The following is a 17,400-nucleotide window of genomic DNA, read 5'->3' as shown; positions in this document are numbered from 1 at the left end:
TACAGTGTCAACTAAATTCTTTGGCCAGTAAATAAATGTAGATGTAGATATGGATTCAAAAACATCTGAAAAAAAATATACTTGCTCATGAACAGTATATTTATATAATATACTGTAAATATACTGTATATATAGATAAATTCATATTCAGGCCGTTTTCAATTATTGGGGGAAAAAAATCCAGATATAAATAGATGCAATCAAAGGAGAACATACAAAATAACGTATTAACTCAGCTGTGCTACATTGCTAACAATAGATAAACTTAAAAAAAGTTTTTTTAAAGAAAAAAAAGAAGAAGTGCAGTACTGCCTCAATAAAGTGGGCATTGATGCTCATACAGCTGATGGACCAAGTGTGTAACTTGACCATTCCTAAGTGATAGTGTGACAGTTGTTTGGCTCTATAATCTGTTTATACACTGGAAACTACCATTTGACTGAGAAATGTTTTTGGTAACAAGGGTCAGTTACTTTCATCAGCTCCTTAAACTGAACATTTTTTGACTGCTCTCGTTGATATCATGTATTTTACAATAAGGTATGCTATTGTATTATGACATCAGTGGTGTGGTACATAAGTGTTTGGAACTGTGAAGTCTTGCATTGTGTGTGCATTACATTGTGCAAGTAAACAGTCAACTGTGCACTGTGCAAGGCTGGCACTGCTTCAGAAGCATAAAAAAGAATTTGTGGTGTTATCTGCCTTTTGGGGGAACGTGCTTTTGACACAGTTTGCAGTATATGTCACTCTGCTTCTTTGTTGGACTTTAAATAGCCTGGGTCTGTGCCCCTCAGGGTGTCATGTCTGCCGTTCAAGTTTTCCTTCGCATTTTCCATTGTCTTCACATTTGCCATCATCTTTTACCTTCCTCACATTGCTAACATACTAGGGCGTACGCCTGGAGTAGCCCATGCACCTGCACATGTGCTGCTGCCGGCTGCTCTTCCTACGCCATGTGTGTCAATCTAATCTGACGTGACTCTAACTCTGTTCCAGCCACATGATTGGTTTGGCAGGAAGCTGTTCTTATTGTTACTGCCCTTTTAAATTGTCTGTCAAAACATGGATGAGATGAATTCTGTCCATTTCACATCGACCATGACTCATATTACAACTGAGGAAAGGTTTTTAGTTATTAGCGGTAGTTATCTTTATCATATTATTGCCCAGCCCTAGTTGACACCCATCTTATCTGGGTTATCAGTGGTCATATTATCTTTGAATGGTCTGCTAAAGGACAATCCAACTGCATGTCAACAGGTGTGACCATTAACAAAACAATTCTGCGTCGCACAGGCACACGGTTTTATGCAGAGTGACCCACTGAACTGTCATTTAGTGCTCATGATTAGCTTTTTGTCACTCTGCCCTGGCCCTTGCTATTAGGTTATGAAAGCCTTTTGCTAGCATTCTGAAATGACTTCGTATAGACACTGTGGTGAAAGCTGAAAATCATTGGCTGTGTTTACATAATTTTTTTTTCTCCCAGATTTAATAACTGTGACAGTCCCTGCTGAATTATTATCTGCAAGTGCTGAATAATACTTTTTTATGCTACAGTGCAAGCAGCTTGAAAGACTCGACACACTATCCTCCAGGACTTCTTAAAAAATAAATAAACTATTTCCATAGTGTTGATGTGAAGCCAAGTTGATGAATTATGAGATGATGGCTTTGCTCTTTTTTGTCTTACATTTGCCCCAGAGGGTGTCACTTTTAGAGTCTTCAAGTCCTTTCACACATTTGTACTAGCTGAAAGCTCACCTGAGGATGAAGCTGAAAAGAACAGACTGTGCTGGCAGGCTGATAGGGCTGTTAAGGTTAAGGCTGTTACATGGCCAGGGAGTGTGTCTTTGTATGTGCATGAGTGTGTCTATGTGCAGGCATGCATTACTCAGACTAGAGGTTTGTAGAGAAACAACAGTAGAAGTGGAGCAACATTAATGGATAGCTGTACTTCCAAGAGACAAAGCTACTGAAGTCCTCTCTTCTCTTCTCTTCTCTTCTCTATTATGTACCTATGTCTTTCATATTCCTTTAAAAGATATAATATCTTTAAATATCTTATTTAAAGATATTTTTTCTAAACATATTGTTTTGCCACCAAACCAAGCTTTGTTGTGGAGGTACAGTAGACTGCTTTAAACCGAAATTGAGAATGCACAGTAATTATAAAACACTTGGTGTAACACACACCCGCGCACACACACACACAGACACACACACAGACACACACACACACACACACATTCGCCTACCAATGGCAGTGGAGATGTTATGGCAGGTGGTCATCTGTTAACAGCAACCAGCTCCTTAAGGGTCTCTGCGGAACCTCAGGGACTCGAGAGAGGAAGGTTTTTCAAATGTGCTCCTCAAACTAACTGGCTACAGTAATTATGTCTTTGAAGTAGACTTGAACTCTCACCAAGTGTAACACAGGTTGGAAAGATGAGTCGAGTGATTAAGAGAGGTAATGGATACTGGGGAGGGTGAATGTAAAAGGTTAGGAATGAGGTATAATGATCTAACCTGCACAGGTTCCTTGTGATTTGGGTGCATAATTGTGTGTCCTTTTATGTGTGATTGTGCTTTAAGTTGAATGTGTGTGTGTGTGTGTGTGTGTGTGTGTGTGTGTGTGTGAAAGCTTGCAGGAGGCAGCCTGTACTTGCCTGTGCCTCTGTCCTGAAGGGATACATCTCATGCTGAGCCAGTGTGGTGGTGAGGAAAGCCAGTTTCACGCCAACCTACTGCTTTCCCCATTGACCCCTCCACCCTCCACCCCCCCAGCAACCACGCAAAACATGTCTGCCAGGTGAAGCAAACAGAGTAGGGAAAACTCAGTTCTTCCACCACCCACACAGATAACACCGGTCACTTTCCATTTTCTCCCTGCTGTGGTACTCATGGCACCAAGCCGCTTAGTATGGACGCCTACTGATAGACTTTGTGACCGAGAGAAAATTTCCACACATTGATTATTCTCTGTCTAGGTGACTGAATTGAATACAATGCAGGCCGATGAATGCTTAATGCACACATAATTCATGTAAGGTTATTAGGCTGTGTGTGTGTGTGTGTTTGGCAGGGCACATTGGACTGCTGTAAGAGGCCGCTGCCTTCAGGGAATGCCACTGCCATGAAGGATGTGCATGGTCTGCAGCAGCATTTGTGTGGGTGGTATGTGTGTAACATTGAAGGTTTCTAATCAGAACATCGCTCTAACATCATACTGTGTATGGATAATTCTATAAAATTCTATAAATCCATGCACCTATACACACTTAATTTCATAGACATACAAAAGTGTTTTCTCCACATACATTGTCTACATGAATGGATGTTGACGTGTCACTGTTTCATAATTTGCATCTAATTTACATATAACTGTTGCTGCAATAAAGATGACATCTACACCTGACCAGAGAGGAGAAATGAAAATGTTTTTGATTCCTTCTGAAGTTGTAAACGGAAAAACTGTTAGTTCACACTGGGCAGTCTCAACATTAGTATGAATGTATCGAGCTACTTATGGCAGCACATTGACAAAGTTACAAAGAACAAAAAAATAAATAACCAATGAAATGAAGCACACAGTAAATTTGCAGTGAATACTTTGAAGGGTGAATTTCACAAAATAGTATAAGTAATTGTGTAAACTTACAACAAAAGTCCACAAAATACAAGAAATGTAAGCTTTGTTATTTAAGCTTTTCTACACTTCAACATGTGGGCCTTGACCTGCTTTAGAAAACACCTTTAACCCTCCATCTGAAACATACGTCAGTTCTGCAAAAGTGCTTGCAGGTTTTATACATCCTGCCTTTGTCTCACAGAAATACTTGAAATGACCAATTACTATTAATACTTTATTGCTTGGTGGTAACATGTTTTAATATGTTAAAATTATGTGCCCAGCAAAACAATCCCGGTAAAAATTCTTCTTGAAATTCCCGTAGTTCAAATGATATATAAAACAAAGTCTGGTTAAGTGAGCCCATTACAATACAGAATCTGTAAGCCCTACCTGCAAGCCATCTCTTCATAGTATATCATAAATACATGGATACACAACGTATTTAACAGATTACATGCCACTTTACAATACTAGGCATTTTCATTTATTTCTTGGAGAACAGGGTGTTTCCTGAAGTGGAGAGGGGTAAGGGTTTAGTTGATTTTATCAGAGTAGATTGAGCATGTGACACAATTTTCTAATGTGAGTAGAAAGAAAGGGGGGGGGGGGGAGGAGCAATGAAAGCTGTTTGATGGGAAGGTAAAGAAAGGAAGAGAAGTCGAACATGGTGAACACATGGACACATCCTCTCAGTACTCGTATACCTTACTGTTCCGTAGGCTAGCATGTGTGTATTTTTTTGTGTGTGCTTGCGTGGACCGTGTGTGCAAAGTGCCCTAGGCTCTGTGCTGGAGTTTAACTCTGTTCGTGGGAGCCAAGGGCACACAGCACACTGATCCAGACTGACAGGCCAGCACACAGGCTACATTCCCTAGTCAACAGCCTGAACAACAGCCAGTCAGTCTTGTTCACGAGTAGGCTGCCTCGAGACACGACAGTCAGCAGGCTAGGTTTTTTTTTTTTATATGAAACCAGCACAGTATCCATCATGATTTCAGCATTTCTGTCCAGTGCCAATAATGAAAGATAAGAGAATGGACATTTAAGTGTAGAGTATCAAACTCAAAGCAGAGAAGTAGAAAGTTGCCTGCTTATAGTCTTCCGTGATATTTCCCCAGTCTTACCTATAGCGTAGATTTATTCAGAGGTTTTGTAAAAAATGTAAATGCTAATTGCTGCAAATGTTGCAATTATTGTCTTAAAATATCTTGAGAAATGCTGTAATAATTACCCAGTACCAATTTTCTCATCTGACAGTGAGATTGACAGATGAGATCAATACAGCAAGTGTAAAAATAAGGAAATTTTATTGCAGTTGGCTAACACATAATGAATTTTTTTTTAAATGGTAAATATTCTGAAATATGTAAAAATATGCATAACAAAAAAATACTATAAAGTGTAATTGCAAAAGCGACTTGTGGAATTAAGATTTTTCTAGCTATTCTGTTGTCACAGAGGTAGCTGTGCTGTTGATGCTTTCTCCTTTCTCTTGGCCTGCCTAGCTGTCCTTATAAACTATATGTGTAAAATGTCCATATTATTGTAATCATGTACGGTATATTCTGAAAAATTAAAACCCAGAGTGCAAATCACCAGCACCAGATTCAATATCTTTCACACACGCTTGGTTATACATACAGGCATCATCATTTTTAAAGTGACTAGTTCTCTCAGACCACTGAGAAGTTGAATCTCTCCCGCAAGCTAAGCACATCCCTCAAATAGTCATAAGCACCTCTTCAATAAATCCCTTCCACAATCCCTGATGTGTGTGCACCTGTGTGTGTGGTTGCCACATACATAGGTGAGATGAGATGCTTAAAATAGGACAGACAAAGGGATAGAGGGATGGCTAAAATGCCGTGATGTTGTGAGGATTTATCACACAAGAGCGGCTAGAGGAGAGATGGATGGATGGACGATGGAAAATAGAAGGTGGATATGGATGAGACTGACTAAAGCATAGGCTGATGGAGTGTTTAGCTGAATGACTGACTAAGCCATAAGTCTCCTGTGAGCCCCATGCTCCTCTCTCACTCCCCCCCCCCTACTTGATCTGTTCTCTTGCTCTCTCTGCCTCTCTTTAAAATAACACTATGTTCTGTGTGGTGACAAGCCAGGATAAAATGATTGGCCCTTAGTTTTCCCCCGACTGCCCTCTCAGATAATCACTACACCTACTGGCTGCCTCCACATGCTGACTCTACTTTATTAAAGGCAATGTGTCAATGCGTTATCTTACTGTGGTTAGGTGTCACTGCTTTGACCAGGGGTGGGTTTTAAAAAAAATTCATCTATGTACTTCCTTTAATTTTGTACTCCATATACATCTCTGATTTTTTGTCATTTAGTCAGCGAGCAACAGGCAATCAAGTGGGTTATAAGCAATTAACTTGGCCACATCTCAGCCCTATTTACCAATGCAATTTGAAGGCAGACTTCGAGTGATGTGACGAACGAGTGAAATATGCAAATGACAAAAACTCCACTAGCACCTTACAGATAATTTAAGCAGACTGACATTCAGCAATTTTAATTGACAGTGTGTTTATTGAAAAAGAAAGCTGGCGTATGCTACTCAAATCATTCTTTTGCAGAGAAGCACTTCGGGGGTTGAAAAAACAAATCTCCAGTCACAAATCTGGAGATTTATATCATGCGCAAAATGTTGATGTAGAAGAACATTTATGAACAGTACTTTGAAAAAGTCATGAGATACCCCTCATTTCTTTATATTTTATTGGGAAATGGATGCAGTGATTTATTGAAGAATGTGCAAACGACCACAGGAACAGGGTATATGCTTGTATATGTCAAACAAGCTTAGATGTAAATATTTCTATATAACCTAAACTCTCATATTCAAGCGTTCTTATAATTTATTTAATTAATCTTCAGGATTGTTTCGAATCACTGATATGATGACAAATCAAGGCATTACCAGCCAGTTTCCCAATGGTATTGCACGGTGGATCAACTTTTGTGCACTCCGAATTTCATCTAATTTAGGCAAGACGGTCCATGTCTCTTCTTAAACGGGATATATAATTAAGGGGAATACAATTCAAAAACAAAAAATCAAACAAACAAATAAATAATACAAGAGGAGAAAAATTCAGTGAGGTGTTTGCGCAGCTTGACCTTTCTTTTATAAACAACAAAAAGGGTTAAAGTCTTTGCCATGGTTATGGTTTCAATTATCATGTTCTACAAATATTCTCCAAATTAAACCATTCTGAATCTTTATTTATTGAACGAGTCCTTCGGCACAACACATTCTTGATAGAGCTCAGTTATTTATAGCTCTTTTCAAGTATTGGAGTTACTAAACCATGCCATTGGTTGGAGTAGATAACAGTTACAGGGATGACAAAAAGATCCGGTAGTGCAGCTCCTGTCACTAACCTATATTTTTATTTTGTAACAATTTATAAAACACTGAATTTATTCAGCATGACTGCTGGTGAACATATTTCAGTATTTATGAGGCATTATCAAATACTCATCTGTGGTCTGATAACAGAAACAAACACAAAGTAAATGAGATTTGTGAATTGGACTGTTATAATGTTGGAAATTGGATTGCAGAGACCGGGGAGATGAACGTAAGTTTAATTGGATATCAATTTCCCTTCTTTGCTTTTCTTCTTCTTGACTTTTCTCTAATAAATGGTTTTTAATCCATGAACTGCTTACAGCCTGATCTGATCTCCAGTGGGCCAGGCAAGTAAAACCAATGCATGATAATGTAATGTAAAAATATGCAGGTAAATTCTGAAAACCTTCACATGTACTGAACCTTTTTATAAAATAGTTGGTGACCAGCCTGATATCTCTTTAGAAAAATACAAGCAGTTCCAAAAAAAAGTACAAAAGTCAGTCTACTGTCATTCCAAATTAAAACTACTTAATGTAAATCATAAAGCGGTCAGCACAGCTCTTTGGCTTAACTATCTTACTTTGGTATGTGGACCTAGGGTGATGTATTTAACAGTGAGAAGGCTGCAAAACTGACAAATGTAAAATCTCCAGCTCAGAGGAAATTAAAAGTTTAGAAAATCACGTTCGTGATATTATCAATTCTTATTGACCTGCAACATTATGAAAGGTTAACAACTATATAAAAAAATATCGTTTTTATGTTTGACAAAGCCATCAAGTAGGTCAGATTGGATCAGTTGCTTTCCTGTGTTAAAGTAAAGTGGGAGTGGGGGGTGAAAGGAATAATCATTATAATGATATAATATAATAATAGTGTTTTTCTACTCTTATCAGCAACTTAAAATGCTGTAGACTTCAAGCCCAAATCACCTTTTCACACATATTTATAAGGTACAATTATTGTGTACCCACAGCACTCATACTACTACATACATATTGTAACAACCCTTACTATGGTGTAGCACCGCTATGGGGTGGCGTCCTATAGTAGTTGGAGAGTCTCCTAGTGCGAGTGCAGTGGCAGCCATTACAGCCGAGCATGCTGCTCTCCGTGCATCTGTTTAGAGAGACCGTACCATTGTAATAGGCTGGCGCTGGCGACTACCTAACCTCGGCACATGTATGTACGAATAGGGTGGAGCCATGGAGACCAGGCTTGTATGTTGTTCTGTTAACGCCAAATAAAAGGCTGTTCTATTTAACTAACTGGCCTCTGAGTTGTCCGGCTAACCTCCACACCACATGCCCGCTGAACCTGCTGGCCGCTCCTTCCTCGCCGGGCCGCCGTTACAATATGTAGACATTAATATGTGGCAGCTATTTGCGTGGCGGGCATTGTTTTGTTTATTGATGCTTCGGTTGCATTTGTCTGTGTTAGACCTGAACTGTAGCTCTTCAGTGACTGATTTTACAGTTGTGCTATTATTTTTGCCTTGGTGAGCCTAATTTTCATTTATGTGTTGTTTTTGGTTTAAATATTTAAAATTTTCAGCTTCAAAGCTGAAAAATTTAAATATTTAAACACACCAGACATGTAAAATTTGTGCAAATGTTTTGTCTGTTTAAAATATTTTTTGGACGTACCTATTTTTAATTCAAACTGACACCATGAATGAATTTGCAACATTGATTGTTTTGGATTAAGTTAATTTTTTCACATTTTTGTATGTGAATAAACACATCTTACCAGTCTGACCAATGTATTTGGCAACAAGTGCAATGATAGTACAAAACATTCACCAGTACTGAATATACAATGATATGGAAATGATAAAATAACACTATTCTAGATGCTATTCCAGGTCAGTCAGCTCACTGAACGATAGCTCAAACTGTCCCATTGACATCCTGAAATATGTGTGAAAGTACATTTGTTGTGATACAGCATCAACTCCTGGATCCAACCATCAAATTCTCTCTGCTGTTGTCTTCTCTTGAGAATAAGAATAAGTCTAGAAGAAGGATGAACGCAGAATCTCTTACTTTTTTTCTTTCTTGCTTTTCTTTTTTAGAAACATCAGGACCAGCTCAATAATGCTTGATGTTAACTTCACTTTTTTGCAGTGTGTTTTTTGAGGACACATTTTTGGAAAAAACATGACATGTACATACTTTAGAGACCAGTTTGCATCTGAAAAATTCAGAATTACATGTAATTTTATTGCAACTTGCTTGGTGTGTAAAGACCTTTAAGCTTGAGACAACATCCTTCAGGTACACATATGTATGTGCAACCATCAAGATGCACATGTGTCATACAGCTACTCTTCAGAGGACATTATGTTGACTTAAATGCATATTTCATGACCTTAAGATAAACCTAACCAACCCTAACATTAATGTCTTCCTACTTCATTTAAAGATTTATGTTACAGGGGCTGTTTTTTGTTCATAGGAGAGATGCGGGTACCCACAATGTGACTGTGTAAACAGATTTGTGTCCTCATGACATGAGTAATACACACACACGGACACACACCACTTTAATGGCTGTCATTGAGCGTCAGTGAAATGGCAGCAGTGTGGCTGCGGGCTGCCGTGGCTGATCTGAGCTCATTAGAACAGCGACTTAGACTGAGGGGATTCAGTGGGGATTTGTTACGCAGCTACAGCACTTTTGCCCCGGCCAGGAGGTGAAATTGGGAGAGATGAAGTGAAGGATGAGGAGCAGGGAAGGATGAGGAGAAGGTAAAGAGGTGAGGTTAAGGGAGGAGACCAAGAGGAAATTGAGAGCAAAGGGAGGAACGTGATGAAAAAGAGACTGGGAAAAGGAAGAAAGAACATTAGTAAGAAGGCAAAAGAGGAGTGATAAGTAGAGGAGTAGGGGAGGACAAGCAAAGAGCAAAAAAGAAAGAAAGGAAGTTAAAATGTGGATAAAAGACAAAAGAATAAAGACATAGATTGAAAAAGTTAGAAAACAAAGTCTCAGAGAGTTGCAGAAGAGAAGAGCAACTATGTGGGGAAAAAAAGGAGGTGAAGGCTGGATGATCTTATTAAAGGTGTGAAGTAGGAGTGGATTGAAGAGTACGAGCTAAGAGTGTGCAAACAGATAAGAGGAAAACTTTATTGATCCCTGCAGGGCAAAGTAGCAGCAGAAATGAGTGGGAAAAGCTTGAGAATATAGATGATAAGAGGGGAAATCCAAAGTATAAACCATGTACGACTCACAACTTCAAAACCTGGTCATGTTAAGTAGAAACTAATAAGTGAAAATATCTAAAAATGTATGAGTTGGAACAGCAGAAAGTGATGAAAAGAGACAAAATTATCAATATTAATGTCAGTTTTTGTATGTATTTTATAGCAGATAGGAATATGAGAACGTGATAAAAGACTGTTGCATAACACATAAGAGAGCATATACATATGTACATTAGAGAGAGTGAATAATGTGCTGGTATCCACATTAACAGGTCTGCAGAGGGTCAAGTATGTATAGAAATAAATCAAGAAGAGGAGCAGGCAGGAAAGGGAGGGAAAATTAATCTGAGGATAAAAAAGAAACGGCTATGAAATGAAGAGATGTGAGTGAGTGGAGGATAGAGGAAGAGGAAATGGAATGAAGACGAGAGGTGAAGATTGAAGAGGGATTTTCCAGTTGGTTACCCGGTCTCGACCACGTGTGAAATTTGCTCTGAACACCCGGTGGCATTCAATCACCACTCAACTGAAGCAACAAGAAAATTAACACAAAAGTAGAGAGGGGGAAATGGAGGGAATTAAAGAAATAACAGGAAAGTGACAGATAGATTTATGACATTTTATAACAGCATTCTTTAAGCACTCCGTCTGCCCATAAAACATTTATATTCAAAATATACAGACTGGCTGAAAATAGTTTATAAGTCTTTAAGTCAGCTATTGAGTCTGAAATTGTACTTTTTACAGGAATACAAGTGAAATATTCAGCCAGTGAGGTAATTGTATTTTTCATATTAATTTATTTCATTTTCTGAGCAGTCTCATATTTTGAATATTTTATCACTGCACTAGAAAGTATTTTTCTACATTGTTTCAGTAATTTATACTTGTTATTGTAAATAATAATGCGACGAGAAATTGCTGTGAAAGCAATTGCAGTTATTTCCTAATTTTTGCAGACAATGTACTCTGAAGCATGTCAGGATGCTAGTGACTTGGTTTTATAATATATAACCTATTGTTATAATTTAATAGAAAAACAGTTGGGGATTGAAATGCATGTTGCATCGTTTAAACTGCTGTGAATTTATTAAAGTATTGAGTTTGTATTTGATCTTCTTTCTTAAGATTAAAAAAGGCCCTGCAAAGACTTAAGTGAACAATAATGCACTTCTTTGACGACTGTTCTGGCAGTTCCATAATCTTAAGAAATAAATGAACTGTATTCATTGACGTTGTCAGAAGTTATGAAAATAAAATGGGTAACCAGTAATTTTATCTACTCTTGGACATTAATCACCATCTGTAGTGAACTGTTCTCCAATAAGTCTAGAAATAAGTGCAGTAAGACTGACACATAGAATTATATGAAGCGTTTTGAATTTAAAAAATACAGGGGATCTAACTACAGACTAGGGATGGAGCCGAACCCGAATACGGTATTTGGAAAGGCACAAATAACATGTTTTTTATGAATATTGATTTCAAACAAATATTTGTATTCGGTAACAAGGGAAAACTTTATATCAAAAAGCTGAGTTTCCTTATGAGACTATTTTTTCTTTTGGTCTCAGATTTTTAAGGATGGTATACATTTTCTTAGTTTGAATCAATCATAGCGTTGAAGCCAAAAAAACACGCCTGCATTGCTTGATCCATTAAGGGTCAGAGTCGTTGCCACATTGGAATACTTCTAAGACATAAACTCTGTCCACTGTATTGTGTTTGAGTTCTGTAAGAACTGCTGGAAGCTTAATGTCAATGTAATTTCAATTTTGTTGCCAATGTGGCTGAAATCTATTTTTAGACCAAGTGGGAATAAAATTTCTTGTGTCAAAATCTGCATTGATTAGCACTTGAAACATTTTCTTGATGTCTGTGAAGTTTCTCAGTCATCCAGGTCATCGTAGTCTAAGGACCTTGGAAAGAAAAGCGTCTGGACTTCTTTAAGTTGCTTGAAGACGTTTCACCTCTCATCTGAGAAACGTTTTCAGTTTTAGGGTCAAATGTGCTATCCAAGGGAAACCAACTCTTTAGGCTGTTTTCACACAGGGCTTAAATCTGGGACTCAAATCTTCATATGAACTGGTTTCAGTAGGGCCAGCTATATTGTGTGAACCCTCACTAGCAATAGCAATGCACTCTATAAAATGCATTTGTGTATAACACTGGTCATCTGCCTCTCACCTGCTGCATAAATGGAACGGCATCAGGATGAGTTTGCTTTTAATGTATATTTATTTATTTTATGGCTAGAAAGTGAAGAGGCAGAGAGTGTAATTAGTAACGGACAAGTTATTTTAAAAAGTAACTAAATAAATGATTACTTGAATTGAAAAATGACAAGTAACCTCACCAGTCATATCAGAAAACTAACCTGCATATTTCAATGGGTTACTTTGTGTTGTGTTACAGCAAACACATCCCAAGGTAAACTTTGACAGCTTTTGTCATTTCTTTCTTTCTTTGTCAAGTTCTTCTTCGAACTTACCCAATTGCGTTTCAACAAGACAAAAATGAACCCAGGAGAGGAGACAAAAGCCTAGAGTGTAAAGACTGTCATCACAATGAGAACTATAGTCAAACAGAGTACTTAAGAAAAATATAATCTTGTGGCTATAACGATTTTGCACAGTTAACATTGTGTATGCAGCAAACACATATTAGTACGAATCAACATTGCAAAAGCAGAAAATGAACACCAACAGTAATACATTCAGATAAAAACGAGCACAAATTTTATAACACAGCAGGACAAAACTGAAAATACCTTGAATTAAAATTGGTCTTCAAAGAATGAAAAATGAACATGGCTATATATAGAAGTAAAAGACACACAAAAGATTGGATGGAGACAAACAAGCGTCTTAGACGTTAGATTTGATCTGATGACAGGCTAAGCATAAATTACAGGAGCTATTGGCAGCTGCACATATACACAACATGAAATGAGGCTGGCATGTCTAAGTTGATAGCTGCTGACTGAATTAGCACCTCAAGCACTGATAAATTTCTCTCTGCAATTTAGATGGATTTATAATCCTGCAAATTGCATTAAAATTTTGGCTGGATAGTTGCAAGATCACTGCAGTACCATTGCCACCAAACAAATCAAGTAGATATAACACAGCTGCTTTGAAATAATCACTTCATGTTTTCCTGTCTTTAGTAGTAGAGTTTCCCGTTCTTTCCATGCAGATGCATCAATTACAGATGATGACTGCTCTGTGTTTACCACCCATGAGGGAGACTGTTGTATTTAGTGACAGTGTCATATCATGCTGTCTACTCTCCCCACAATGTCAAACTCTGCCTTTATACACATAGATATTTAGTGTGTACCAGCCAGAAGAGATGTGTTTAAGTGTTGTGTTATGTGCTCGTGACCTCAGGATTCTGGCTACGTGTGTCATAGTCTCAAATGTCCTTTTAAAAAGTTTTTCTTTAGCTTTTTTTGAGTTTTGGTGTTTTGTGTTTTACCTAGTTTGTGTGTCTCCTGTTTTTGTCTTTCTCACTGTTTGTCTGCTTGCATTGTCTCATTTGGTAATTGCTTTCTTTGTCTTTAGATGTTAATTTTCTGTCTTTGTCTTTTCTACCACCTTCAGGATTGGTTGGCATCTAATTAGTTTCACCTATATACTGTCAGTTATTTAGTTTTCTATTACTTTTTTTTTCTGTTTTCACTCCCCTGTGTGTTTTTTTAACCTCTTCCTGCATCATTTGTTGGGCTGTGATTCCTAGTGTATCCTAGTATATCATTTAGTATCTCAGCAACTCCCCTGAAATCCCTTCAGATGATTTGTCTACATATAAGTTCATTAACATTGCCTTATAATCCACTGTATTTCATTTCAAAAACCCAGTTTTTTAATTCTGTTATTTTTCTGGTTAGTTTTTTATCTGGTAGTGTCTATCTTCATATGACATTCACAGAGATATTCATCAGGCAGCTTCTGTAATGCTAAGCAAGCCATGAGTTATCGTTTAGGGCAATGTGGAAGTAAAAACTACTGAACTTAATTCAGAAATCCAGATCTAATTTGCTGTAAGCAGAAATTCCATATAACCTTCGACCGTACAGGCTGACCCACATACAGCCTTTTGTCTAGCAAAAATTCCCTTTGAGACTGATACTACGGTTTAGAGCCTGTTTGTGTGATTTCATACTGAAAATAAGATGATACAGTAGTAGAATAATAATTTGAAGATTTCCAAACACACCGCTTGATCTGATATTGTGCTGTGATCTGTGCACAAACACAAGGTTGAATAACTTTCTCCAGTGTGGTGCTAAGATGCAATTTTCCTCCTGGCTTTTAACTATTAAGTGTCTGACTTGATGTGTTCATAGCAACTACTACTGAAAGACCATGTGATTGGTTAAACAGTTGTGCTCGTAAACAGTTTCTTTGGAATGTTGAATGACATACACCAATCAACAATGCAGCAGCTCAACTGGATGAACCAGATTCCACCAAAAAGCTTCAACATAATAAGAAGGATTTTGACAAATCAGTGGTTCAAATTCTAAAGTACTTTCAGACGTCTCTGCTTCTATAATGAACAGCTCTTAACTTGTTGACTGGTTTATGTGCCCCTCCAGCATTTCATGTGCTCATAATGACAAAGAGTATCATGTCAGTTGTTTCTCTTCAGCCTTGCTGTAAAAATACTTGCAACTAGTTTTATGGACTCATTGACAAAAGAGTGGAACAATCAATGCAACTGCTTTCTTTCAGTGCTGTCACAATGCTCTTGTTGTTTGTCAGCCATTATTGCGTGACTGTTGGATATTTGTTTTACATTTGTTTGTGTACGTGGATTTCTCAGTGCCGTTGTCGATAAGCGCTGGTTTATGTAGAAATATGGCTGTTAGGAGGAGGGGCAGGAGGGCTTCTGTCTGCCAGGGTGGTTGTTTGTGCTCTGAGGATGGAGAAGATTGTCAGACTGTCAGCTTTATCATCATGTATACTGGGAGTTCACAATTCTTGTTCCTCTGCGTGGTTTGACTGGAGACAGGTCCCACGTCTGGGGTATCTTAGTCTGACTCAACAGATGTTTCAAAGGAAAAGTAAAGATTTCCATCCCTGCTTCTGAACTAGCAGATGGGAAACTGAAATAGTGTGACCCTTTAATGCGTCACCTTCATTCCCACATTGTGACCATTCAGCTGACTGCAGCCTGCCTCCCATGAGGCCTCAGAAGAAATAACAGCAGATGCAAACTGTCCCATTTGAAGGTTTAAACTGAAAATATAGAGCACCTAAGAAATAACCTCCTTACATTGTGTCATATTCACGGTCTGTTTGTGGGTTGGAAACTAAGAATTTTACTGTTTTCAATAATTTTTCATAATTATCTCATGACATACAGACAGCCATGATTTTTTTTGTTCTTAATTGGCCATTATGTCTTTGTAAACTCACACATGTTGTCTTACCAGGTTAAACATATTAAACCTTAAAACAAAAGGAAATGCACTCATTTCCAAAGCTAGATTACATGCTTTTAAGCATGTTTTTAGTCTATACAGATCTGTAACTTATTTTTATTAGTTTAACTTACATTTTTCCCCTTTAAAAATATGGCTCTGGTTTGGACAGATGACATATGCACACAACCTTAAAACGGTCATGAGATTTTACCCCAAATATCACTTGAAAAATGAATGGATTCACTATTGTCACTTTTTACAATAATTAAATGAGTAAAGAGAAAGGACAAAGCCATGAATAGATAAATAGAAAAAAAAATATTGAATATTAAAAATAAAAAATATTGAGATTGTTTTTTAGTTTTCTCTGATCCAAAGCATGGGAGTCATATTGTAATGTTCAGTTCCAACAGCCCTCTGTGTTTGCAGCTGCTGTAATTTTCCATCATTATGCAGAAAATGTGGGTATATTCTACTAGTTCCCTTGTTTGACATGATCCAAAGGGACTATTTAGCATGCTTCAGTTTGCTAAAACTAAAAGAGGTTTAGTAGGCAATTCTTCTGTGTCCCTGAACAAATAACAAAAACTGCTGACTTTTAAAGGCGGCCAACGAAGCAGTTTATCCTTTGGCATCAACATGGCTGCCAGCATAATTTTATACAATGAATATGGATGGTATACAACTGGCCTATGTGTAAGAAAGAAAATAATTCAATCTAGTGTCAGTCCTTTTTTTTTTAATTACTTTAAATTTTCAGTGTATACGTTAGATTAACTACAAATAATAGTATACTGTATATTAAATGTGGTCATGTGTTGTAGTAGTAGGATTTCTTTTTTTAATAATTTTTAAAACATTTTTTTTAATGTCTTCAGCAAAATCATTTGGTGTGTGTGTGTGTGTGTGTGTGTTGTTCATAAATCAGAAGGTGACGTTCAGAAAAAAAAGAAGCACTTATCCAATTCACACTCATTGGGGACGTGGGTGTTGACCCTATTCCAGCTATTCCGATATATATCGTTACCGCACATGCTTCAAATTATACCGCGATATGGATTTTAGGCCATATCGCCCAGCCCTTTTAATAATTTAATCATTCATTCATTCATTCATTCAAGCTGACCAATGAACTTGATTTATCTGATTAAAATTTAAAATAAAGATAAGATAAGGTAACCTTTATTAGTCCCACGCGTGGGGAATTTGTTTTGTTACAGCAGTGGACAGTGCAAAGTTACATAGAAAAATTAGAAAAAAATAAACACTGGCATAAGATATCAATAGGATACTGTACACAACTGTACACAATAGAATAGAATAAAATACTATATATACAATTGAATAAAATAGAATACAAATGCTATATACAATTGAGTTTAATACAACAATGTTGAAGCAGAAAAACTATACAGTACAAATGCACCTGACCTTGAAATACATCAGTTACCTGAACCTCTCTTTTTGAGCATTCAGATATGATGAAAACCATGTGCAATGATTTATACTGTAATGATTTGTGCAGTTTCATAGTAAACTGTCATGTCAAACTAGGTGTAATGTCTGTATTTTTTTTGGTAAATAAATAGAAACAGTAACAAAAAAAATAATTCTGCAAAGCCATGTTTCTCATTAAAACCACCACCTTCTGACTTCAAACAGAAGCACAGCATTCACTCAGAAATATAGCAGACAAATTTTGACTTGCAAAAAAGACACAGAAAACATTGCAAGAAAAAAGGAG

At 37.3% G+C, this 17,400-nt stretch overlaps 1 protein-coding gene across 5 annotated transcripts in view; it reads left to right on the top strand.

The window, feature by feature from the left end:
* Window positions 1-17,400, top strand: part of nlgn1 (neuroligin 1) — a 290,054-nt gene that overhangs the window by 7,683 nt on the left and 264,971 nt on the right. The window contains exon 2 of one of the 5 annotated variants that reach the window (XM_085150602.1): window positions 3,089-3,180. The exons of the other annotated variants lie outside the window; for them this stretch is intronic. The gene's annotated coding sequence lies outside the window, so the exon portion shown is untranslated. The remainder of the gene's footprint in view (window positions 1-3,088; window positions 3,181-17,400) is intronic. 5 annotated transcript variants of the gene reach the window in all.

The sequence above is a fragment of the Neolamprologus multifasciatus genome, chromosome 23 (genome assembly GCF_963576455.1).
Source record: "Neolamprologus multifasciatus chromosome 23, fNeoMul1.2, whole genome shotgun sequence".
NCBI lineage: Eukaryota > Metazoa > Chordata > Actinopteri > Cichliformes > Cichlidae > Neolamprologus > Neolamprologus multifasciatus.
Note: the sequence above shows the minus strand (reverse complement) of the source record. Positions and strands in the feature narration are given on the sequence as shown.